We start from the raw sequence: 24,978 nt of genomic DNA, 5'->3' as shown, positions 1-24,978 counted from the left end.
TCTTACTGGTTCAAATTTGAAAGCATTCTGTATAGTTGTTCAAAGAAAGTTTGGAGAACCAAAATTGTAGGTACAAATGCTGAAAATCTGAATCTATACTGTGCTCTAACCACGTGTGTCAGATGTACGAAGAAAGAGATCCTTTTAGTAAGGAAAAGCTGGAAAGGATCTTATTGTGAAGTTCTAGGTACATATATATGTATTTTTTTTTTTAATATATATATGTTATGTTATACATGAAATAGCTACTGATGCTTCATACGTGATGAGCAATATGGCTGTTCTGGCTAACCTGAACCACTCTTTTGGGAGGAAATGATAAAGCACAGTGTAATGGGATGGGAGTCACTGCCTTAGGAATGAGCTCTCTGCACCGATATAGCAGGAATCTTGGGAAGCCAATGGACTGTCCCCACTTGCCTCAGTTTGCCAAAATAGGTGGTGCCAGCGCTGTGGTGCTTATTCTCCTTGGGATGGTTTTAAGTAGATAGGAGCACTCCCAGATACACTGGTCATCTCTGATTGACAGATTTGCTTTGATGGCTTAGACAGATATATCTACTGACTACAGGTGCTGTATAAGTAGATCTGTATAAGTACATAATTTTGTTTTCAAATTCAGCAGCCTCTTATGTGTCTCTTGACACTTTTATGTCCATAGCATTCTTTGCCAAAGCTGCCATGTTAGAGAAGAGGTTAAATACATCTGGCTGTAATTTATTAAGGCATAATAAATTAATAGTGTATATTTTAACAAGTCGTTGCTGCATAGGTGCATTGACCAAGAGTCAGAAAGTTTCTTTATAATAATTGCTTATAATGCTTCAAAACTCTATTTTACTAAAGCGGCAGGTATCTGTCAGTTAGTAGTACAACTTAGCTATTTTAGAAACTTGTTTAAAACATTAGCAATTTGAGAAATGTTTGCTATAATTTAATTTCTGGGTTTATATTCTGGCAAATGATGGCTTGTTTCAACCATTTCTCAAGCAGTTATCTTGATACTGCCGTAATACAGTATTCTCAGGAGTGGAAGATGCTGTCAGACAAAATGCAGGCAGTTCACACTACTGCTGCCAAGCTGGTATGATATTTTTACGTCTGTGTATTTATATAGATATATAAATATATTTTTCACTCTTCCACAAATCAAGTGCCTTTCTGACTGAACTCTTAAAACTGTCATCCTTCAAACCTTAACCGTTATACCATTTAATATAGTTTTACTCAGAACATCTTACAGCACTTCTGGGTAGCTGTAGTTTGGATTGTTAATGTTTTCACTAGGCAGTAGTTTGGGCTGCCATTGAGAATTGGTAGTCATTGCTCCATGCATTGAAGCTGTACAGAGTTCATTGTTCTGTTACTATGAAGATTTTGGCTGAAGTAATATCTGAAACTCTCAGATTATAAAAAATTGGTAACTTCACTTTTTGGACAGATTGACAGCTGTATTTTTGATGCTCTGTTGAGTTGACTGTATATTCTTTTCAAACTTGATTTTGCAGATCCCTTAAAAATAGCTTTAATCACTGCTGTCTTCTGTAATATATTTTCTGTTTTGTTCTTTTTTTAGCTGGTATTTGTGTTTATAAGAAAAATGAAAAGCACTACTGAGTGGAGAATGGTGAGAGAATTGTGGAGGTTAGATTTTGTGAATGTTCATTCTTACAACTGTACATAATTACAACTTTTTAAGCAAGAAACAGTTAAGAGGATGGTGACAGTATTTCGTTCCAAGGATGGTCGAGAATATTCTGTTTTATCTGGAAATACTTTTAATTCCTCATGGTCATGTGGCATCATGCTTGCTGGAATTCTCTCTCTGGTGCACTCTATTCCACATCAGTCCTTTGGCAGAGAGGCACTGGGATTTTGTAAGCTCTTAGCACTAAACATTTGTGTTTCTTGATTTCCTGTCTGTGTCTGAGATCACCTCTGTTCAGTTTTGTAATAGTTTTTTTCTTTTTAAATTGCCTATTCCTTTCTTACTTGAGGGAACCTCTTCAGAGTAAAATGTGTCCTTTAACTGATTTGGCAAACCCTTCAGTAATGCAATGGCAATAATTAATTTTAAAAAGGAGTTTTCTTCGATTTTTATATAGATACCAGCATTTTGTCTCCTGGTTTGCTGTGCAGAAAATAACTCAAATTATCAGATACTATTTTTATAGTGTAAAAGTGATTTTATTTGTACCTTAAGGCAATTGTGGTTATATATTAAGGAAGTTAAAAGTTAACAGCTTTTGTGTACACTGCATACACTTTTTTTCATGTAGTTATTTTCTCCTCTCTCTAAACTACCCTGACTTCAGGCGCAGGAGTGGCTCCTATTTGCATACACAAACTGTGAAGCCATGCATCCTGGATGAAATACAAGGAAAGCATCATTAACAGCTCTGGTCCAACCAGGTCCCCTCTTGATACTCAGCAGTTCCCATGGGCTCTGAGTGAGTTTCTAGTCTCTTTTCATCCTTAGTCCAGGGATACTAGACAAAGATAGTGATACAACCCCAGCCTAGGACATGACATGGCAAAAACCATTTGATGTTTGCCCTTTCATTTTTTTCTTTTCATTTGGAGCTTTCTAAAGGTGAGGGTAGAAATATTACCATGCTTTGTGATAGTTTGCTTTTGAGCCAGGGTGCCGTGATTTCACCTCAGGACTTGAGTGTGAGGCTTCTGTGCTTTAATTCCCCTTTACCGCCCGTGGGGCTTTCTGGATTTACACCACCATAGGAAACAAATACTGTGGGGATGAGTCTGATGGGGATGAACAAAGCCTCATGCGGCCTGGCCACACTTCCTGCTTAAAATTTTGGGAGCCAAGGAAAGATACGTAATCCCTGACCTTGACTGTGGGTCCTGACATTGAAGTGTAAGAAAGCGTATGAGCTTTCCTGAAGCAGCTGTGAGGAGAGGGACTCTGAGTGACAGATGTTAGCTGAGAAGACATCAGTATCTCCAGACTAGTGAGTTTTTAATTTGACTACTAGGAAACATGTCTCTATAGAAATACATCTTTGACATTAAATTTGGTTTTGACCTCCTTCAAGTTACTTCTTTTCACTGGATATCTTAGTTGCTTGGCACCAGGTATTTGTGAAAGATAAACTAAATGTTTCAGGAATTAAATCATGCTGCAATTGGAAATAGCCATTCAATATCCATGTGTCATCCAGTGTAAAATAATGTCATTTTCATACGTACATTGAATAATTAATGTTATTTTAGAAATTTCAAAGTTCTGTGGAGGCATATATCATTCAGGAGAATGGTATATCCAGCTACATCTTTTCTGAGGCAGAGGATAGACCCATAGACATTTAACTGTTTTCAAACATGCAACATTTCAAACTATTAATGCAATGTTATTTTTTCCTAAATGCATCATTAAGTACTGGTATGGACTTCCAGGGCTTTCAGTCCAATTGTAATATAAGTGGACAATTCTATCAAGCAATCAAGTAATTGATAATAGCTTTAATTTCCTGGGAGATATATGCAGCTTCCTTGTAGCACCCCAAAACTTTAAGCTGTGGATTTCATTTATTTGCTGGTTTCTAACTCTCTGCTCAGTGCATCGTTCCTAGCTTATCCTAGCGTTGTGAATTGTACAGTGTACTGAGGCCAAGAGTTGAAAGAATAGCAGTGACAACTAACAAATTGCCTTAATAATCTTGTTAAGGACGGATATGAAAAGGGATATAGCTGGAAATTAGGATGATAGGAAAGATACACTGCATTAAATTACACCACGTTAGTAGTTTTACCATTGCTATAAGTATACATAGGCAGCTGTGCCAGCTTAATGGACAATGTTAAAGTGCAGTTCTGTCTTCCTTTTGTTCCAGTCACATTGTTGTAGTGCTACAATGGCTTCTCTCAGTTTGTCCATTCATCTTTTTTTCTGAAATGTATTAAGAATGTTCAGTAAGCTCCTTCTTCCAGGGTACAAAGCTCTTTTCTTTCTCCCAGTTTTGAAGTAAGCTCAGGTTTTTTATAAGGTCTGATGCGTTATATCCAGAGGGAAAACAGATATGATGAGTTCTTCCTAACTCATCATATTGTTGTTGTATCCTCTCAGTTGTATCCTCTCAATTGAAACACTTAGATGTAGTCCTGTAAACTGATAGGACTCATATCAAAGAAATACCAATAAATGAAAGCGGTTGAAAAATAATGCCAAATATATTGGTCGATCATGTAGCTTTGTAAATAACTTTGTAGAAAGAAGCAATTGTTTAGTATTCTAAACCTGAGGAATCTACTTTCTTGGTGGAAAAAGAAAATACGGATGTTAGGTATGCTGTTGCTTTATTCACCTGCACACTACACACATTAAAATGTATATTTTTACTTGGATTGTATAGAAAAGCTTATAATATAATTAGTTAAATTTGGTGTGACAGTTGATCATGATTAATCACCTGTTATTCACTGAAATAATTCTATTTTTCAGAAAGGAAAAGGAATTATACACAGTGAGAAATATCAACTATATTTTTATAAAATCTGAAAGGTGGGAAGCATGTCATATTAATGAATGTGTATTTTATTTGGAGGCTACAGTGACCTTGCTTTTGTTACTTTTAAAAACAGGTAGTGAGGTAGAGAGAGAATCATAGAAGCATTTTGGCTGAAAGATGACTGGCAAGTCACAGTGTCTTTGAGAGTTTTTCATGGCCTCCCACAATTGCTTGGTGCAGGCACCAAGGGTAAAGGAGAAATATTAAGCTGGATACAAGTGCAGTTTGGTACAGATTTCTATGAAAGGAATTGTTGTGTGTTTCTGAGCATCTTGAGGGTTTTAAAAGTTGTTAAAGGCAGAATGAGTCCCAAGAGTCATGAAGGAACCTTGAAAAACTCAGTTTATGCCCTACTCAGCTTTAGCTTTTGAATGAGCAATACAGTAGGTGAAGTACTAAGTGACTCAGTCTTTCTACCAGGCTGGAGCTTAACATAGGAGTTAACATTGGAAGACCTTTTGTATTTCTGTGACACACAATTTTGCAAGGACTTAAAAAAATTACAAATACTCATGGTTTCTGTACATGCAGAAGTAGTGCTTAGACACAGATTAAGTATTGCGCTTATTTTGAAGGAAGTTATTAAACCATAAAATACAGAATTGTGACATTTTACTTGCTAGCAGTTTTTATTAGAGGGATTTTTACTGTGCAACAGAGAGATGCTGTGTATATTCAGGTGAAGTTCTAATTGGGGGTTAAATTATTCCTAGCCTTAGTAAGAAGCTAAATTCCTTGGGATGAAGAAAATTTTCAAAGATTGAGATGAAAGATTTCAAACAAGATCACATTCTGTTTTATAGCTGGTTCTTAATGAGTTTTGCTTCATAAGTCTGTGTTTTAATTATCTGCTGTGTATTAGCATGAGCCATCCCGTATGTTTGCATGTGTTAATTCTTTCAAGAGTTATTTATATATGAATAATTTTATCTGAATTTTGTGCACATTAATTAGTCTTGTAGGGTTTGATTCTCCAAGCATCTGCATAACTATCTGAAAAATCGTGTCCCAGTGAAAATACTGCTGCAGCTTGCATCTTAATAGAAATAGTAGAACTCATTGGAAAAAATCACTATTAAGTGTGTATTGAGAAGCATTTCGCTGTCGTTCGCACTTCGTTTGTTCAGAATTCTGGTGATAGGGTGACTCTGACTGTGTTAACAACTGTGAAATGCAGGTCATTAGGGAGATTAGGCTGGCTGCCAGTTGCATTGTTATTACCTTTCAAATTTACGGTGCTTAGTAGATTATGAAGCGGTGCAAGAGATGTAGCTGTATGTTTTTGATATTTCTTGAAAACTTCTCAAGGATATTGTATATGCTAAAACAAACATTTCTAATGCTGCAGTAGAGTTCTTAATTGGATACAATATGTAACATACAACAGCAGATTTCCATCGCCAGAAATGATAAATGATAGTGGTTGGAGTTGCTCTTATGCAAATGTAATTACTGTCAGGAAGAAGCAGCACTTCACTTCATTATGCATTCTGCTTTTGTCTTTTTGGTGGCTTTGCAGCATTATGCTTGCACATTACTATGACCATCTTTGGTATTTGTTAAAAAAAACATGAACCATATTTATGCAGGTATTAAGACAGCAAGCATGAATTAGTAAGTGAAACATTTGGATGAATATACATTTATACACACACACAAAAGCACATATGGCATATACATAATGCTTTGTCTTTTTGCACATTCTGAGAGATACGAAACTTGTTATAAGCAAAACCAGTCCCAAGAGAATCAAACTACAGTGAAAGAACCTTGAAAAACCTTGGTGACACCTATTATACTCTTGAGTTGCTGTGGCAGAAGCATGTGCTGAGCATTAGACCAACATTTGACATATTGCAAGTGTCTTATTTGTCAGCCCTTACAAATCCCCATCCCGTATATAAGTATGTATATCCAGTCCAACTGCAATAGGTCAGGCACTATGACATCTTCAGGTTCTTACAATAGAGAACATTCTCATAGATCTTAGCAAAATTTGGCAAAAGTATTTAATTTGTAGTTAGAGGCTTCTGCAAGTCATCCTTCAACTTGGAAATATTCTTTATTTTTAGTTTTTCCTACTTTGTTGAACCAATTCTGTTTTGAAAGAAATAGTAGGATTTTTACTGTAAGTTTTATGAATTCAGGTTTTCAAAACCTTCTTCTCAAAAGAGCTCCAGTTTCACACTTACATTTCCTCTGCAGGACTTCAGAAGGCTAGGATATGTTGCACTTCAGATTTCTTCTTTCTTTTATTTGAGATTAACAGTTCAGAGAATGCCAAGGGAAAAAAAGCACATCTTGGCCTTTCTTATTTTTTTTACTGTTGTGGTTTCATTATCTATTGTATTTTCAAGTTGTGTAAGAATCTTCATAATTTTTTTGGTGATGCAGACTTCTATAAATTTTGGCTTCCAGATAGGAAGGGTGTTTGCAAGAGCAATAGGCCTTTGAGCCTGTGCTCTGTCTCTAAGTCTTTTTAGTGCAACATTCTGGAACTTCCAGTGCTAAATAAAATGGCACTGATGAAACTTCTTCTATATTCTTTAGTATGTTTAATTAATAAATTAATTTTAATAGCCTTTAGGTATTTGCCTGTTACGAAAATAAGGATGTACTTGAGGGAATAACTTTAGACATCTTTCACCTGTGTATAAAATAATTTGGACTAATAAATGTAATATTAGAAATCCATAGCATGTGTAAGATTTAAAAGTGTAGCTGATACTGTTTTAGCAGTTCTACATCTAATATTTCTGAACAGAAAAAGTTCCATTTCTTTAAAAAGTCTCAGTCTGAAGGAACTACTCAATCAAGTATGACAAATGATAAGGAAAAGTAACTTAAGCAATAAATACTTTTAACAAGAAATGCGGGAAAGCTGGCAGGTAAAATCAACCAGTGTTTTTCACTGAGATTTAGAGGCATAAGTGAATGACTCCGCATTAGTTTTGAAAATGTTTGTTTTGTCATTTTGGGCTAGATCTGCACTTTGATGCTGGGAAAGTAGGTGAATCTGTGAAACTCACAGACCTCATGTTAGATGCCCATGTTCCTTATGCAGTGCACAAGAGAACTGGCCGTCACAAGGTGAGATCTCAGCTGGACAAAGGTGTCAGCAAGAGCTCATGTGTTGCTGGCACATCACTTGCATTTAGCTTGAATCAGCCAGCAGGGAGCTCTGAGAGTGTGGTGAGCTGGGGGTTCTGTTGAGGCCACAGAAATATGGTGTTTTCCACCCCAGCTCCCTGCCTGTGCATTTCTCTCCTGAAGGTGCATGCACATACATTCCCTTTCTTAACAAACTTAAGTGAGGCACGGAATGGAAGAAGCCACTCTTTTCTTTGAAAATCTGTGTGCCCCCATGTGATTTTCTATTTTGTCAGTATGTGAGGACTTAGGTTCCACTCTGTAGAGGATTCAAACCTACACCTTCCACCTGCATATCACAAAAGAAGTTGCTGAGTCACACCACTGCAATGGTTATGATAATATGTACTCTTTTTCTTGTCATGGTACACAGTAATGGAATTTGTACTGACAAAGTTTTGGACAAAGATGAGAGAAAGCAGAAGAGAAATTGTGCTCTTGCAGCTTACAGAAATTCAGCCTTCCTGGGAAGAGTCTTTTTAACTTCTCCTTCTGGGAATATTTCACTGTTCCACATGAAACAGATTGCAGGTAAAACCAAATTTGTGTTCTTCTCCTGAAACACCACCCAAACAGTGAGTCGCATTTCCTTTAGCAGGCAGTTTATCCAGTCAATGACAAATGGTCGTCTTAAAATCCTTTAAGGTCTGATTTAATTAAATTTCCTGGCAAAAAACCCACAAACAAGCAAAAAACCCCCAAAACAACAAAAAAACCCCTCAGAATAATCTCGAGGATATGACAGAGTTATTTAGGCAGAGGGATGCCTAAAATTTCTGAGTTATTATCAAATATGCTTCCAGCTGCTTCATCCTGTAAAAAACAAGATGCAGAAACTGTTGTTTGAGGTATTATGGGACCTCTCTTTACATGTAAATTGTAGTTTGCTCCCTGTATGGAGAGGTTCATGCTTTCAGAGGCTGGTGGCACTGAGCAAGGATTTTTGGAGTCACATTATGGGAATCTGTAGACCTAAAAGCCATTATAAAGTCTCTCTATAGGTATCCAGCATCAACATTGAATATATCCTTCAAGATGTTTTGAGTCTCATTGCTGATATTTCATATTCTATGGTACAATAAAAACAAATGTGGTTTTCACTGGCATTTGTCTTCATAGAATGTAGCAGATGGAAACTGCATCTCCGAAAAGTTTGAAGTTTGTTGTTGTTTTTCTTCATCTTAAATATTGTGTGGAAATTTATCTGCCAACATTCAGCTGTCTGGGATAGGGTATAATGGAAATTGTATCCTTGCCAATTTAAGAGTCCCTGCAAGGCATTTCTGACTATATATATTTGCATAATGAAGCATAGCAGTATTTCTGTAGAAGGTTTTCGCAAGATTTTCGCTGTAATATATTACAGTTAATATTTAGATACTGGATTGAGACAACGCACTTCAACTCAGGATAGCATTTAAGTGCACACAACTGAACTTTATAGGCTTGCTTAAATCTCACTGGCTTGGTGTGTTTAAGTACAGTGCTGAATTATTAAATTCCTCAACTAGTTTATTTGGAAATACTATCTGTGTGGTTTTATGGTTCAGGTAGATTGTAAGATATTTCAGTGGAAAAGGGAACTTAGTTTTCCAGAAGCTTTTTGTACCTCATTGTTCTCTACTTTCTTTTAAGTGTTGGACAGATTAGTGATGATTAGACGGTTATAAATTTGACTGTGGTGTATTTTATTGATGTACAATAATATCAAGAGAGGACAAACCCAAATGTCCTGCCTCAGAAAAGGAAAGTCGTACTAAGTACCCCAGTACAACGCATGCATTCCTGGTTGCAAAATTGTTTCCTTGACCTCTCTGTATTCACTAATAGAGGGAGCAAAGACAAAAACCATTAGAGCAATCTCATTTGAAGAGCAGTGGGATGTTTTTTCCCCCTGTACCTGGGTCAACATGGGAGTCCCAGAATCCAGTGTCTCCTGGCTTTCCATTATTAATGCAGAACCATCTACCATGTGTACATTTCCAAACATGACTAATGACTAATAAGAATGCCAAAATACTGTAATAACCTCAAACCCAGTGAAGAGGATCAACATGTGCTTTATAAATACATTTATCAAATAGAGTGTATTTTCTCTTAGTTGAAAAATCAGCTTCCCGTTTTATCAGTCATGAATTGACAAAAGTGAAATCATATTTTCTAAGTAACATTAGTGCTTCTGCACCTTTCAGAGTCAACAAATTCCTTGTTGGGTATAAAATACTACCTGAAAGTATTAATCAAACTATTTTACACAGCGTTAAGTGCTTGTAGCTCATTTTATTGGGCATCACTGATACTTGACATTTATAGAAAGCAATGCCTCTGGTGAACATACTAGTACCAGTCATTTTAAATTTGTCATCTGGGTATAACTACAGATGTTGGAAAATACCAGCTTGGCCAACTATGGCATTTAAATGGGTGAGGTCAGACTGCTTGAAAACAGACACAAAATTATAAAACTAAACCACCACTCACCCATGCCAGGTCATCTGTGTTAATATCAGTCAGGATATTGTGCTGTCAGATTTGTAATGGGATTGCAGGATGTGGCTCTTTTGTCTGTTGGTGAAAAAAGGTGTTTTGTTCCATTTCTGATAGTTCTCATGCCATGTGTGACTTCTTGTTCCATTTAGTTTTGGGGAGGGGTTATGTTGCTACTACTGAAAGTGAGGCTCCAACATAATTTACAATTCACTAGAATATTTGTGAGAGTTGTGCAAACTGCTTTGTATCTCTTCTATTTCCCACTGGCTTGATTAGCAACACATTTGCTCTTATATAGGCTGAGAAAGTGATAATTACCTCCATCTTTATGAATAAAGCTGGGAAAAGTCTTTTTTGACAAGTTATAAATTTGCTGAGAAGCAGAGTTAGATAGGGATCAGAAGTGTATGCATTTTCAAGGATGATTACTGCCAGAAGTTTTGACTGAAAAAGATGATTTCCCCAGATGCTGCAGTGTCTTATTTCAGCATTTTCAAAATTAGATCTGTCCTCTTTTCTTTCAAAATATTTTGAAGCTTTTTCCTGTATTTTTTTTCCTTAAAGAATACATGTTTTTAAGGATTAAATAACTTGAAAATAAAAGGAAGCATTTCATTTTGGATCAAAAATAATATTTTAGGTTGACCCCAAAAGTGATTTATTACTGTATTATTTTGCAGCATTATCTATTTATTTAAAATCAAACTCTTCCCCCCATTTTAAGCTTTTTTTGTTTACTTTGGGCGTTCAAAACTTTCATCAGTCCGAGTCTAATTTTGTTTGTGTGAAAAATCACTTGAAAGTTTCCAGTAAAATGGATTTATTTATGTTTCAGAAAATACACAATATCACACTTTACCAAACAGCTGGTTTATGTTAGCAGCTTTACAAACAGGTTCTATAATTACCACATATGAAAGAGGATACATTGCTTCATTCAGTCTTCTGGAGGGAGTTGCAAACCAAGAATAGGTGGTCCCCACCGAAGTCTTATATTTTCAGAAGGTACAGACTCAGCCTTCTGGGGTGGTGTATGCAATCCCTTTTCTGATGCCTCACAGGCAGCTGAGCCAGGATGATGCAGCTGTCGGGGTTCAGAGAGGTGTCTTGATCTCTGCGGTCCTGTGCAAGTTGAGAATTGACCATATCCATCAAGAATGAAAGCCAGACTAATTGCTCTGATGTGCTGCAGCTCAGTCTGTGTTCATTCAGTTGTGTAGTAGTTCTGAAGGTTAAAATTATCTCATTGAATATCTATTGTATCCCTTCTGATCAGAGACCCTATGAAGGAAGAAGGACCCTTGGTTTATGCAGGTCTGTGCCATGGCCTGTGATTTTAAGTTCCTTGTGTTGCTGAGTAGGTTTTAGATGCAGAGATGCTGAAGTGAGTTCTTCCTTCTCTGGCTTTGCTGGAGCTTGTCTGGCTTGCAAGGAGGTCCTTGGAGCTTCTGTGCCTGAGGCAGGGATGGTTTGCCTTGCTTAAGCTGTTCACTCTTCCTGCTGAAACTACCATGTTTTATTCTGGTGTTTAATTGTGTGGATGCAAGTTCTCTTCTGGAAAGAAGAGATTGTTGTGTACCTTGTCAGCTTGCATGAAATGCTTCTAATCATGCTGTATTAACTTCCCAACAAATAATTACTTGTTTAACAGCCTCTGCAAAGAAAACAGTTCCATATCTCTCTGGGGAATAGGCAAGTTATGCTATTATTTGGTACATCTCAGATATATTTTGTTGCCTCTTCTGTTTTCCTGTTGTCTCACATAATCTTTTGTGCCTGCATATGGTTGTCAGGTCGAGTATTCTGCAATTGGGTATGTGCCAAGTGACTGTGCCAGCTGTGTGTATTTGGGGAATACTGGTGAGCCACCTTGGTGGGCAATGTTATTCATGTTCTTGCCCATTTGTGCTTTTCATGTGCCACCTCATGTCCCAGGATGCAAAACCCATATTACAAACTTCTGGTCTTCATTACTGACTTTATGGTATGACAAGAGGGTAGTGCATCCTTGGGAGGTGACATGGATTGTTTATTTTTTGCAGTTATGGGGAATAAAAGTGTAGTAAATACTTCATGCTGTTAGTAAGAGCACTAGGAAACTCCTACCATCTGCAGAAATAAATTTCCTGGAGCAGAAATTGTTGTGCATCAGGCTTTAATGCCCAGAATTTTTGTGTGCATGCCTTTTCCATGTATTTTTGTTGTATGTGCCTGGAGCTGGACAACCTCAGACAACTTAATTTTGCTAGAAGTTGAAATGGCTGGAAGATTTTGGAGAAAAAAAGACCAAACTGTTGTGCAGTGGCCTCTCCAAGAATAGTGGTACCAGCAGTTGTTCAATTTTGTAGCAGAAAGATAAACATACTTCTGCACACCCGGTGGGCTGTGCGACCCTGTTCACACAAACAGTTAATCATTTCCAAGCACAGGAAAAGATGGAGCTGCTGCCTTGCCCTGCATGTTTCTGAAGGCTGCAGGAGAGACATCCTCCTCCCTCTATGCTAAGGGCAGGCTGAGGGAAATGGATGGCTCTGTGTTTCCCAATGTACAATAAAGCATTCACATCAGTTTGCCAATGACTGCAGCTATGGTTTGTCCTTCCTCCCCAGGAAGGCTGCCTGTTCCCAGCTATGGCTTCTTATGGACCCGTTCCCATGTGTTTTCAGAGGTGAAATGTGCTTCTTCCAGCCTCTCTCTCTGCTTTGTTCTTAGTTTTTGTCTTTGGTTGTGGCACTCCCTCCTTTATTTGCCGGTTCTTAGCGAAAGACACTGGCAATTCATTCATGTATTGTGTGAGGACTACGCACACTCTCATTCATGTCCCACAGCAGGCTGGCGCAGCCCTGTGTCTGCTTATACAGAGGTAAACATGGCACAGATAGTGAAATCAGCACCAGTTCCTTATCAAGTCTCCCTCTCAGGTCAGTGCAGGAATGACTTTCAGTTTTGTGAGGGTCCTGTGCTTAAGTGTGAACTGCTTTAGAATGGGTTTTCTCCCACAGTTCATTTGGAGTTTTATAGAGGTTTTGAGGAATGGAGGGAGGGGGAAGAGTGGGAAAGGGCTTTATAGTACTCCATCTGTGGTACTCTTTGCACCTACTTCGCATCTTTACAGAATCATAGCATCATGGAATCATTTTGGTTGGAAAAGGTCCTTAGTATTTGCTTACTGAGTCCAGCCATTAAAATAGCACTGCCAAGTCCACCACTAAAACATGTCCCAAACTGCCACATACTTTAAATACTTCTGGGGGTGGTGACTCAACTGCTTCTCTGGGTAGCCTGAACCAGTGCTTTACAACTCTTTTCCTGAAAAATTTTTCCTAGTATCTAATCTAATTGGGGTGTTTCTGGCTGAGCATGCAGTCCATGCTTTTCCAAACTGAGGTGCCTACTCCTTTCATGCAGGCATCTGGTAAACCCATGACAACCTCACAACACTGTTTTGGCCAAGTCTAGTAATTTACATGTAGCTTGTCTGGTACCATGTAGAAGACTGGCCCCTCTCTGTCCAGCCTGAAAGGATGAGTGCTGCTGCTGGTGTCCCTTTGGTGCTAGTCTGGGGTTAAGGAAGATCCTGTTTATCACTGTTCGCTCTGGTTATCTTCATTATGCCAGTCAAGTACTTGAAAAATGTCTGCAGTGATTCTGTAGTACAACTTGTGTAACACAAGCCTTTGATTTTCATAAATTAAGGAATTAATCCCATTTAAATATGAGCAGCCTGTAGATAAATATTGATCTTAATTTAAAAAAGTGTTTAGTAATGGAAAATAAACATTATTACAAAAGTGATACTGAAAATCAGTATTAATGATCCAAGAGCTTTTTGGCTTAGCTGTTGAATCTAAGTCATCCAGACCAGCTGATAGCAGACTGCCTACCTTGCTATCATTGTTGAACATCATTCTAAATTATTGTTGACTTAGAAATACACTGTTATCATCATGATACGTTATGTCATCCATTGGTTTTTGACAGTTGTGATGCTTCTTCCTAAAGTATTGCACAGAGATTTTGCTGGGTTTTAATTTTGCCAAAACCAGATTTTTTTCTTGAAGCCTTTAAACTCTTATAGCAGATCTCTATAGCTGCTAATTCATGATTTCTGATAGTTTGTGGTTTCTGTGCATCACCCTCTAATTCTGCTTTCTCTCATATCGATGAAATATCAGTGGCTTGTAAACTAGGAACAGCATTTCTACATGGTGTATCATCCCCTAACCTATTCTCAGTTATACTCCTTTTCCAACAAGTCTTAATTATGCATTTTAGTTATCTACTTATGCTTTTCTTATCACCTGGTACTTTTATTATTTTCAGCTTAATTTTTTCCCTGTACATTAATTGTTCTGACGTCTCCTGTCTAGCACACAGGTTTCTAGTTCTGATGCAGACACAATTATCTTCCTACTTCCCTTCTTTAGGAATTTCACATAAATTAGTTTCCCAAACCTCCTTTTTTTGGTTGGCTGGTTGGTTGGTTTTGGGGGTTTTTCTGGGTTGGTTTTTGGTTTTTGTTTTTTTTGGGTTTTTTTTTGCTAGATGAAGATTAATTTCTTCTCTATAGCCATTTTCCTTTTTGGTATTAGTTTTATCATCCCAATTGACCTATTTCTTACAAGGATGACTCCATTCCTGCAGAGATGAAAGGCACCTGGGTTGTCAACTTTTTCCTCACCAAGACAGGCTATGTCCCATATAGACAAACCCTTCTGTCTTTGCGGGTTGCTAACACATCTGTTTGCTGGGTTAATCTGGAAACAAAGGGAAGCCTGATGTTTGACGATCAATGGCGATTTGGGAAGATGTGCAATAGGGAACAGATGTTGCATCCGGATATTCATCCCAGCGCATCCCTGTGCTGGCCGACAGTTCCAGTTTATCCGAGTTGGACCCACGCCAGCTGGCTTTTATCCAGATGCCAGACATTCATCTAAGCAGGGGATGAGAAACCACTGGGCATCTATGAGAAGTGACATATCTCATCACACCAGAGCTACCACAGCGCAGACCTCTCCAGGAATGCCTGCAGCTTCCTGAGGGAGCTGTGGTGGGGGAAGGCAGCCAGGCACAGACTCTCTGTCTTTGCCCGTTGCCCTGTGGACCTCAACAGCTTCAATGATTTCATCCCGGGCACAGATCTTTGCCCAGAATGGCTGACCACTGGATTTTGTAGAGGCTGTACCCAGAATGGGCAGGCTGGAGCTTAGCTCTCAGTTCACGAGCTTTGGTTTGCACAAAACACCTTTGCTTCTGTAGCACAGCATTTTGCACGACAGCGAGAAGCACTTGTGCAGAGAGCTGCATTGCTTGTGAGTGGATAGTGTTTCGTAGCTGCAGGGAGTTTTATTGAAATTCCCTGATCATGACAAATTCTGCAGCTGCGCTGTTGTCTTTGAGAGGTTTGTTTTTTCTCTTGAAGAGGAGCCCCACCAAAAAAAAATCCTCTGTCTGCCCGTGCTTTCCCCTCAAGCAGATAATGTGTTTCCATCATAATTTCCCATTTCAGGAACACTTGCATTCCGTGGTGGGAGAGGTGCCAGTGGGCACTCCGTGTGCTTTCTTGCTGCAGGCAGGGGCATTGCAGCCAGGCAGGGGGGAGGCAAGGGGAGGATGGCCTAGAGAGGGCTCTGGCAGAGACACAGCCCTTGAGGGAAACCCGAGTAGATACACGGCTGCAAAGGTAAATGGGGCAAGGGAGAACGGAGAACCATGAGTTGCTGCCTGTGCTGCTGCTGTCCATGTAATGCTCGGGCAGTGGGGGCACAGAGTGCCCTGCAGAGTATAGAGCTGTCCAGCTGAGTGCAAAACAAGCTGTAGCTTTTCAAAACCATGCTCTTCCTCCTGGATCTGAGTTAACTTTGGCTTTGGCAACTTCCATGCACTCAGAAACAGTAACTTCAGAATCACAGAACCATTTAGGTTGGAAAGGACCTCTACGATCCTCGAGTCCAAATGTTAATTCAGCACCGCCCAGTCCACCAATAAATCATGTCTCTGAGTGTCACATCTACATGTCTTTTGATGGTGACTCAATCACTTCCTCAGGAAGCCTGTTCCAATGCTTGACAGCCCCTTCTGTGAAGAAATTTTTCCTGATGTCTAATCTACACCTCCCCTGGCACAACTTGAGGCCGTTTCCTCTTGTCCAGTTGCTTTTTGCTTCAGAGAAGGCAATTGGAGTTAAATAATTTGTTTTTATTTAAAAGAAACAAACAAACAAACATTTCTCCTTTAAACCAGTCCTTGCATGCTGTATTACAATTGTAGAAAAATTAAATCTGTGGTGACAGTGCTTTAGGGTGGGGCACTAAGGTTTAAGTAGTGTAGACTGTCACGCAAGAGAAATTATGAGAGGAAGCCTGAAAGAGAGGGAAGAGACTGTCTGTAACAGAGAGAGTAGCTTCAGGCTTTCTTGTTTTGCTTCACTTGGTTGTTTTTGTTGTTACTATTCCAAATAAACTTCAGACCTCTTTTTCACTTAACCATGGAAATATTTGTTTGGACCCCAGTGTCAAAGCAAGCAGAAGCTTTGAATTTGATAGTTTTGTAAAAGGGCAATAGGGAAAATAGGAAATTGATTTTAATGCCACAAGTAATTTTTTAGCACTTTCACTTTTGCAATTTACCTCAGATCAAGGGTAGAGCCTAGCCTTGAATGATCTGAGGAATGAAGTCGTCTTGTCTGAAGACAGTGCAGTAATGTTTCTTCTACTTTTCTTACCTTCCAAACTCCTGGTCCCACATTCAGAGGACTTTGGCTCACGTCCTCTCCCAGTTGTAGATCCAATGAGCCACACAAAATTTAGTGCTCAGTATGATGTCCATGGCCTCTCCTAGCAGGGTCACATTGGTGGAAACCTGAGAGGTTCTTGAAACGTTGTTTCGTTGTCAGAAGTGAGCTCTGTTGGTCAAATTTCTAAATTTGTAGCCTACTTGTACACTGGTATATGCACCACTTCACTGGGTCTATGTGCAGGCTGCACTCACTTGCTGGGAAGGTTGTAGTAGACAAAATGATGGACCACTACATATCGATAGCCCACTTACAGAAAGATGTAATAATATAGATCTACAAATACAATCTTTATTAGAATCATACAGTTATTAACATTGGAAAAGACTGAGTCTAGCCCTTAGCCCAGCAGCACCCTGTTTACCACTAAACCATGTCCCCAAATGCCATATCCACACACCTTTATCATTCATACTTGAAAATAAATTAGCCTTAGTTCTAGGCCGTATCAGTGTACAAATTTTTCAGAAGCACAAAGGACACTGTACAGGACCAGAGATGGCAGTACCTTGTTGAATCTTACTTTACAACAGTTACTAAAATTTGATTTTATGACTTTGTCGGTCTAGAGTGAATAGTGGTCACCTTGGTTAGCCAGGGAGCAGCATTCAAAACCAACCAAGAGAGCAGAGCAGTCTTCCTCCTTCCTCTTCCTCCTTCATGCTCTCATTCCTAGGGAGAGATAGTACCTAGACACCAAAGGTGAAGGCAGGCTAATGAGAAGCATACTTGAGGAGATCAGGGGAAGTCAGAGATATAGTTATCCCTGGTAATATTAGCATGCCATTTTTTTTTCTCCTGGAAATGTTTTAGCAGCAGAAAGCATCTGCTTTCAGCTTGTCAACTTGCTGCTGCAACCTTCAAAATATCTGCCAGTGTTAGTGAATGTTTCAGGTGGCTGTAATAGAAAATATGCCTGCAGTGGGTCTGGGGAGGGTGTTGTCACCTGCCATGGTGGAAAAACAGTGCTTCTGGGTGGCAGTTACAATTCTAGTCCCAGTAAAACATGACCTGAATCTCTTGCATGGGTTTATGTGGCTGCACACATTAAAAAACCCCGCAGTCTCCATTTAGCATCAAATGCAGCAGTGCAGATGAAACATGGGTTACTACATAGTCAAGCTTTGTTCTGCATGGGCTCAGTTCAAAATCTCTCTCCTATTTGAAACTCGTCTGGGAGGACACATGTAATTGCCTGCAGGATCATTTCTCCTTCTTGCTGACTGCTTCCAGCAGCCGTGTTTGACTGCAGAGAAATGCTCCATGACAAGTGGAGCCAGGCCAATGCTGGCCATCAGGCTGTGGTGAATTGAACCTAGATTAACAGAACCTTTTCCAGCATGAGCTGCAAATGATCATAGGGTGCACTTCATGAAGACCTCTCCTTAAGATTTAGTTTCTCTAGAGTAGCTTTCTCTTGGTAAGTTCTTGATAAACTCAAATTACTTGACAAATAATATAAAATGTAAATTATTTTTTACAGAAATGAATTTGTTTTCCTAGCACAATGTTCTTGAAGAAAGAATAGTTGTTTTGTAAAACAGTGGTGGGTCAGATGATACTTTATTTTGGGGCATTTCTGAGGTCAACTAAAGTGACGATGTATTTTATCCAGAATCTTTATTGCTTCATTTTTAAGTGTAGTGTCTCATAACTGGGATCAACTTCATAGTCTTTTCCTGGGGAAAAAACATGGATTTTAAGTGTGAGCATAACTCTATGGACATTTTTTATAATTTAAATCTTTGGTTTCATGCTTATTTGGCTTTTATGCCAGTATTGATAGCACTATTTATTTTCTGATTTTAGTTAGTTCGTATAGAATGTCTTAAAGGTAAATCCCCAAACCCACAAATCTTACTGTTCACTGAGGTGGAAATATGAATGTTTCTGTTTATGTACTATCTCACTGAATTTATGTTGTAATGTTAAAGGTGATCTTTAGCAAAATCTGTTAGCAAGAACTTGAGAGAAGCAGCTGTTGTATTTAAAATTAGCACATAAAGTGTCATTAAAATAATGACAGAGGTTCACAGAGTTGCATTCTAAGTGCTAATCATCCTATCTTGTGGATGAGTTGACTGCTGTGCCTTACTCCATGGTGCTTCGTGGGTTTGGATGATTGGCCTAAATTATTTGGTAAAAGGCTGGAGGTGGTAGAAATAGGAGCACATATGTGCATAATGTGTCACATCTGCCTAATATCTGCCTACTGAACCCATCAACTAAATTAACATTTCCTTCTCCATCCTTGATCTTTGCCAGTGTCACTGTTAGGTGTAAAGTACTGTCCTCTCTGAGGTGTCATGAGGCTTCTCAGTGTACTGGCTTGAAATGGCAGGGAAAGAAAAAATTACAAAAGACTGGTGATATTCTAAGTTGTGTGGGGAGCTAGCAAACTACCAGGGTTGGAGTTATTTTTTGGCAAGCTAAACCTGTCAGCATGAAGAAATTACGATTCACTAAGATTGTCCAGGGGAGCTGTAATTATAATTATAATTGATAATGGCTTTTCTCTGTTCATTTAGCCAGGTTTTCCTAAAGGGACTGGGTCAGTCAAATCAGCACCCATACCTTTACAAATCTACACTACTCCTTTATCACTTATCTGCACATAAAAATCACTGTTTCCATTGTACACTAAAAAACTAAAATAGGTGTAAGACTGGAGTTGCAAATAATGCATGAATGGTTACAAAGTCTTTAAATACTAATTAGTGAATATAAGTGAAATTAAGGTAATAAAGGTGGGCTTTTTTTAAATGAAAAGCCACTACAGTTATGGTATTTGTAGATCAGTGTCTGTATGCATGAATGGATTGCAACCTCTTTTCTTTCAGAACTTTGATGCACTTAATAAACTTCTGTCTATGTTGAAGTGTGTATGAGCACACAAAATATTTTTGAAGAAAGGGATGGTAGCCCACACATCTGGGAATTTCAAAATAGATTGTGTGTTTAAAGCAAAATCTGGACAATCTTTTATGGCCTTTTTATATCAAAGTGCTGCTATTCTGAAATTGGTATTGTTTTGTATTGTAAATCACTACATTGGAAACATTTATTTTTATGAGCTTTATGAGAATAAATTATACAACATTTTTTTAAAAAGACACTAAAATGATGAATGTGTGACTTCCAGTATCCAGTTTTTGATTCTTATGTAGAAATTGTATATCACACTTGCAGACAGCCATTCTCACTGCAGTTTGCCAGGGTATTCAGTGGGAAGCTGCTGTAGTAGTGGCCTGTTTTGTTATAGCTGCATTTGGGAATGTGATATTTAAGGGCCATGTTTTAGAAATGCTTTCAGAAATTATGGTGTATAGATTTGTGATGGATTTCTGCTTACTTTTCCTTACATTATAAAACATAATACAATATCACCACACAGAAAAATGTATTAAATGTACATGTTATGTAAATGTACACGTCTTGACTTTCACAATGCGCCTAGAGAGCAAAAAGCCCTGCAGGTACCTGAATATCTGCAAAACCAGGGCAGGTAATTCCATTTCAAGAAAGCATCCCAAATCAGGACAGCATCCAGCCCATGTTTGAATCTAAAGCATTCTGCTAACTTTAAAATCCCACTGCCTTTTCATTTGGCTTTAATAGGAACAAATGATCCCTTAAATTGACATACTTTTTCAGAGCAGGGTCTTAAGGAAAATTATTGCTTTTACTATTGCTGTAGTAGCCAGTCTGACTAAACTGAAGATATCCTGGCAATATCAATGAAGTGAGTAATCCTTTTGTGTTTAACTTTCTTGTTTTAACTTCTGATTTGATTTGAATAAATCCATTAGAAAAAGATAATGGGAACATTTTATTCTTTGTCATAATCTTTACTGAAAAGAACATCTTGAAATAACTTACATTGTTTGTATGAAACATTACATATATATGGATCTTGGCATGAACTTGGGAATAGACATTCTTTGATCTCTGTTATCATTTTATTCAACTTTTAATTAACTTTTTACATGCAAGTCTCAATAGATTTCCATACTGGAAGCAATGGGAGCAATCCTGAGGCTAGTCCCTGAAACCCAGTCCCTGAAAAAATCATGCTAGAGAGAAAGAAATGTACAAAACAGTGGTGGTTAAAGAAATAATTCCTCTGTTGAGACCTTATGTTCACTTTGTTTTGTCCTTAAGTTGTCATTGACATTTCTGTATTTTCATTTCATCCATATAATGCTAGCAGTAGCACTGTCATTGTTTTGCATGGTTCTCTGCTAAACAAAATATTAAAGAAAGTATCTGAACCAAAAATTCCTGCATTGTTGCAAAAGTATTAAGAGTTTTGTTTCCTGAACTTTATACCTTGCTTTCAGTTCCCACTCAGGTTCCTTAAGCTGGTGGTGGTGACAAAAATTAATACAGCTTTCACTAGCTCCCTTGTTAATTTGCTTCTCACAGGGAGAAGCATTAGCCTAATGCAGAGGAGACAGTTTGAGAAGGGAAGCAGCAAAGTATTAGTTCCTGCTGTAATTTTTGTGTCTTGGTGTTTTTTGCCAAATCAACTTCTCCAGTGGTTTCTATGTTAGTCTTTTGCTATTAGTAGGAGAAACTCAAAGCCAAGGACTTCTAATGTCTGTGTGATTTCAAAGCAGGCTGCTTCAGTTGTGCTGTGTAGTTAGCAAAGGAAATACAACTTTTTAGAGGAGCTTGGGAGGCGATCAAGAAGGAGTTGAGAAGTGGGATTAGTCTCTTTTCATTCATTCCCCCCCATACTGTTACTGCCTTTCTTTTTCCTCTGCAATCCAATATAGTTTAGTTTTGCCCTTCTCTCCCTCTTCCTTACTTGGCACACAGCATTCTGTGCACTGCATATATTTATTTTCTGTTATGTTTTGTGTCAGACCTTATCTCCTTTTATCCCTTATGTCCTTTTTTTATTCCTTCTATTCTGTATATGCTGTTAAAATGTAGTGACCCTGCAACAGAAAGGAGTGTGGACTAAAGGAAGCAACTCAAGGTTGCTATGGAACATACGAAGTCAGAGCTCTGTTGTTCAGCATCCCTTGCTGGTCTGACCTTATACAGGAATATGAAGCATGGGAGCTGCTTTCAGAGCTGTTTGGTGGAAGCGTCTTTTGACAGAGAGGGAGCAACATTTTTATTATAAGCTCTGAGACAGAATGGGATCAGAAAGCCTAGGGTCAATACCACCAGCTCAGCTGCCCTACAAATCTCTCAAGGACAAGTCTGTTTGGGTTTGCACTTTACATGGAAATGGCAGGTGACTGGCAGCTCTGAACACCCATAAACCTCATAGACAATGAGCTTATTATTATTTATTCTCTTAAGGCAGGAAGACAAGAATAGTAATGAAATTTTTGTGGAGTATGGGAGACAAAGGGAAAGTGTTACAAGATGTTTTATAAGCCTCACAAAGAATAATTTAAGTGAGTCCTGTATTATGCATAGTGAAAGTCAAGTTTTTTTGATGGCAGACCACTTTAGGTGGGTTTTAATGTGTTTGTTTTTCAAAGTGATTGATGGAACCCCAGGTTATTTTTAAAGTACATCCTCCTAGACCTTTAACTTGCAGTATGCAATCTTCCACTCATCCTCCTCCCACCCCCACCCTCCCCACTTCTCTGCAAGACTTTTGGACCCAACAGGTTCTATTAGTTTATTGCAAACTCTGCAATGGCTTCTTGGGTCCCCTGGAAGTTCCTCCTTCTATTTGATGCTCGTACAGCGCATTCACCACTGGTTCTTGTTACCAGCCTGTACTTTCTGCACTACTCCATCCTCTACACCCTGCCCTGCTGATGCTCCCACCCCCTACGTGTTTGTGCACTCCCATAGAAAGTAGGTGCCCTTCCTCCATGGGTCTGCCTCTCTCCCCTGTGCTTTCCTCTCAAGGAATGCACCAGGGAAGCTGAAAGCGCATTGAGCTGGCACTGTCCATCAGAGTAGTTAACAATACTTGTTCCACCGTCAATGGTTGCCCTAACGCCTGTTAGGAAATGTTTTCAGAAGCATTTACATTTCTAGCCAGCCAAACCAGTGCATATCTTCGAGCTTTTCTAAGTGCTGGAAGTCAGAATGTGTTGGCTAGGGAGGGCAGAAACTCGTTTTTTTCAGGCTGTCAGGGCAGATGGCAGTGTCTGTTGGTCTTAATTGCTTTTTTCCCCTTTGTTTAGCTACTTAGTGGTGTTGTGCACCTTAATAACTAGATTGCAGCAGCGTAAAGGCATAATTTGTTCTTAAGGGGCTTTCAAGAGGTGTGTCACAGAAGTGTGTGATCTTTCAGGGCTTGACAGACAAAGGTTAAAAGCCACTGCCCTAATCAGCAATTCTTGTGAGTCTCAGTGGCTTGCATCGTCGTTCTCACAGTCTAAATGTGTATGTTGAACTCAACTCTGACTCTGCAGCAAAGCACTTGCTTTGTGCAACATAGAAATCATAGAGCTTGGAATATTTTTTTTAAATACCAGTTGTTTCTCGAAAGACCTTAAAGATCCAACTTCTGCTATCATCTGTGAGACGTCGAGCCCTGGTTATTGATATAGATACTGTCCTCTGTGTTTTCTTGTTGGTTTGGTCAATAAAACCAGTTTGGTTTCCTTCTCAGTCAATAAAATTCCAGCGGTGCCTGTGGTTGTGTCTTCTGCTTGATAGGGGTGGTGTTGCTGGTTATATGGCTGGTTCCTGATGTGGTTAGTAAGATATTGTTGTTGTCTAGATTTCAAAGCTGCAGCAAGTAGTTGAAAGTATTTTGCTCCTTGCATGCACAGGAATGTTTTTCCCTTCCTTCTCAATAGTTTGCATTTATGTGTACTGTATTCTGCACCAGGATCTCCTTTAAGAGATTTCAGATGATGAAGGAAATAGGAAATAGCATCTCTGTGAAATAATGATGTGGCCTATTTTTCTTAACTTCCTTTCTTCAGAAGTTTAGTACAGACGGATTCCATAGCCTAAATAACGTGCAGATGTTAATATATTTAGCATTTGATTGGATCTGAAGTCTTACACATCATGTCTTATTAATAGTTATATTCTACTCTGGCTTTTAAAATCAGCTTGGTTTCCCTCAGTCTTTCAGTATAAAAACCTGGTCAAGGCACAGGCTAGCCATGATAGAGTGATCTGGACTCTGGCATTCATCATGCTGTTGGTCTGCCAGAGCAAGGGCTTCTTTGACCTTCAGAATATGGCCAGTCTGGAAGGTTTGAGCTTTCGCCTTAAACCTCAAGTTTCTGCAGAGTCTTTTATCTGCATCAGGTTGATTAAACTTGTTAAACTTATTAAACTGTGATATTTCCTGTTATTTTCAATTGCTTTCTGCTGTCTATTTTGAAGTTATTTTATGCATTTAATAAATCCATGGTTAAAATTAAACATGCACGCACATACGTGTATTGTGATCTATCTGAAAATGTTGGCAATGTGCTGGTAATACACAGAAAGATTTAATAAATGCATCAGCATTACTGTAGTGTTGGGAGAAAAAATTGAAGTATAATTTTCACACTATGCAAAAACTAAATCCATGTTTATTCTATTGAGGCAGGCAATAAGTTAATGCTGTCATTGTTTCTAGGAGATTCAGAGCCAAAGACATTGTAAAGGTACAGCTGTGAATTCCTGAAAGAGAAGGAGTCCTAGTTAAAAGACTTGGGAGATTGGTTCATAGAAAGATTATTTGCCTGCCTTCTTGAAGGCTATGGGGGTATAATTTTTCACGCATGCTATACATTCATTTGTATCTATTTCTTTATTTTTTCAACAGGATAGCAAGAAGCTGATTGAGACATGGACTAAGTTGCATGTAGGCAAAGATGTGGGCAAGCAGATCTAATAATTACCATTTTACAGAATCTGAGGAATACTGCAGACAGTGAACTGCTTGCCCTAAATAAGCTTTGAGATTAAATAGGACCCAGGAGATACTGGCAAATAAAGACTGTTTGACAGGTTAAAAGGCTTGCTGTAAAGAACCACTTGCATGGATAGATGGAGCACAGAAGGTGGCCTAAGCTTTATGTG

At 38.7% G+C, this 24,978-nt stretch overlaps 1 protein-coding gene across 8 annotated transcripts in view; it reads left to right on the top strand.

Moving 5' to 3' along the window:
• GRIP1 (glutamate receptor interacting protein 1) overlaps positions 1 to 24,978 on the top strand; it is a 314,298-nt gene that overhangs the window by 176,142 nt on the left and 113,178 nt on the right. The gene's annotated exons all lie outside the window — the stretch shown is intronic.

Source organism: Lichenostomus cassidix, chromosome 1Aa, assembly GCF_008360975.1.
Source record: "Lichenostomus cassidix isolate B80296 chromosome 1Aa, HeHo_3.0, whole genome shotgun sequence".
Lineage (NCBI taxonomy): Eukaryota > Metazoa > Chordata > Aves > Passeriformes > Meliphagidae > Lichenostomus > Lichenostomus cassidix.
This window is presented reverse-complemented; position numbering and strand designations above follow the sequence as displayed.